Source organism: Microtus pennsylvanicus, chromosome 1 (assembly GCF_037038515.1).
Source record: "Microtus pennsylvanicus isolate mMicPen1 chromosome 1, mMicPen1.hap1, whole genome shotgun sequence".
Classification (NCBI taxonomy): Eukaryota; Metazoa; Chordata; class Mammalia; order Rodentia; family Cricetidae; genus Microtus; species Microtus pennsylvanicus.
This window is the reverse complement of record NC_134579.1, coordinates 80,347,147-80,349,485: the sequence shown is the minus strand read 5'-3', so window position 1 is coordinate 80,349,485 and position 2,339 is coordinate 80,347,147. Positions and strand designations below refer to the sequence as shown.

Here is a 2,339-nt window from a genome sequence, read left to right as displayed (position 1 = left end):
TACTCTTATCTGAAGAACTGTTTCATTATGTTTTAGGCAACTTGCAAGTCCAGTTCATACAGCATAACAACAAGCAGTTCAGGCAAGACCAGTATATTGCCCAAATGGCTAACAATCTCCATAAGAAGCCTCTTCGATGCCCATTATCCTCTTGACATTGATTGGTGCTGCCAAGAGCAGATGTGTCTCATTGTCATGAAAAGTCCTAAGTTCTTAAACATTTTAAATGTCATATACTGAAAGTCTTTGAAAGATTTAAGAATCTGTATCTATCTGAAATATATTTCTGTACATCTAGGAATCTTAACTAACATGACAACAAGTTTGACTATTATAGATGACTATCTATTAACCTGTATCTCTGAGTAAAATATCAGAAGATTTTATAAAGAACAATCATTGACCATTCAGGTACAAGAACACTGCACAAAAACTGCCAATCTTCCAAAGACACCAACAAATCTGCATGATTTGCTCAATGGCCTTTAACAATAGAGACGCGGATAAGGCAAGATGTTGCTGGGGTTCTAAGATGGCTGGGGAGCCCCTGCTTCCCGGCCAAAGAAAAGATGTGGAGTGGGCTGTTACCTCCTGGGCTAAATGAAAGCGATATTGAGTCAGATTCTGAAGATGAAGCCACACTAGAGAATCCAGAACTTAGAGAATTTAATTTACGGGAAGATGGAAAGACTGACAGCAGTAGCAAGCCAAGGATGTCAGATTTCCCAGCAGGCAAGCCAAAACCGGAAACAGAGGCTGATGCAAATTCATATGAGAAGTGTCCTTCTGGAACTCCCTTGAACATGTGGAACAGATTTCACGAAAGACATTCTGAACAGAAAAATTCAACATCGCGTTTCAGACAGAAAAAAAGAAAACGCTCCAAAAAAGGCAAATCAAAGAATGAAAAAGAATCTCACAGTGAACAGTCCTCGAGTGAAACACAGTGGAAGGAGCTTACTCAGTACTTTGGAGCCAATGATAGATTTGAACCGCCGGTTAAACAGAAAAAAATCTAGAAATCAGGCCTTGAAAAGAGGATAGACCAGGCTGTGGAGGAATGGGATGTTGAGAAGGCTGAAGAGCTCAGCAACCAGCTAGCTACTCGAGAGCTTGATGTAAAAATTGCCAAAGCAATTGCCTGCCACAAGTTTGTTAAAGCCAAAAAGGAGGCTGAAAACTCACAGGCTGCTCGAAAGAAGAAGAAACTGGCGTGGGGGTTTGAAGCAAAGAAGAGATGGAAAACTAAAAGCAACGTGGGATATATGTAGCCTCGCAGAGTTCTTTAGGACATTCATTGAGAGACTAACTGGCCTGCTTCATTTACCAAAAAAGATTTTCCTCCTTAGGTTTAAAATGTCAGAAAATTGATAAGGGTAGAAAAAGATAAGCCTAAAACTTGGGAGCTGATAATAAATTCTTTTCATTCTTTTTTCTAGAAAGTTTGTAAAGGAAATGAGCATTTTTATATTTGTGTAAGAAATTTTAAGCATATGTACAAGATGGGAAGAGTTTTATTTATTTGTATAAACCCACAGTTTAAAATCAATTTTGTGTTTCTTCTGTTAGGTCTAGCATAGCCTCTGAGGCCCTTGTACTTCCATATCTATTCTTAACATGACTGTACTTTTTCTAGAATTGTGTTTTTCAGATTGGCTTTTGTTTATGATAGATTAGTCATAAATATAAAAATTATCAATTGTTACTGACTTTACCAGTGACTTTAATTATTTCAATGTTATAAGAATAATTATTGATTCTTTATGGAGGCAGTAGAATTCATATTTTCTAGTCACATAGTAAAAGCAATTGATTAATTTTTGTGTAATGTCAGTGGACATAATTACAGTAAAATGGTAAAGGTAACACATAGACAGAAGGACATCCTACTCCAGTAAAAAGTGGACATAACATCTCTGGAGAATGATTTCAGCTTTGCCTAGAAAATATCTTTCTAACTATTTCTCAACCATGTCATTCTTTAAATTGTGATTGTTGTTTGAAAAGGAAATGGTCCGATTGTGCTAGACAGATAGTTGTAACTCAGGATATCATAACTCTTGATATCTAACAGCTCATGTGTTGTTACCTCTTCCTCTGCCAATTGAAAGATGAAATGAGTTAATGAGGCTAAAGAGAGAACTAATACCTGGGAGTCATTGTCCTTAGGTATGTGTTTTACAGTCCTAATGGAAATCAGTCGTTTGATAACTGGCAACACTAAATGTGGACACTGTGAAAAATTAGTCATGATTTTAGTTATATTTTTAGATTTAAAGCAGTAACAGTTTCATTAACTTATGGTGATATGTAAGTTTTCTTTATGTAAAGAATTAGTG

The 2,339-nt window shown here is 36.3% G+C and overlaps 1 pseudogene; it reads left to right on the top strand.

Annotated features, from left to right (window-relative positions):
- Nucleotides 1–537: 537 nt before the first annotated feature.
- LOC142839920 (protein FAM204A pseudogene) lies at nt 538–1,705 on the top strand (annotated as a pseudogene).
- Nucleotides 1,706–2,339: the final 634 nt, after the last annotated feature.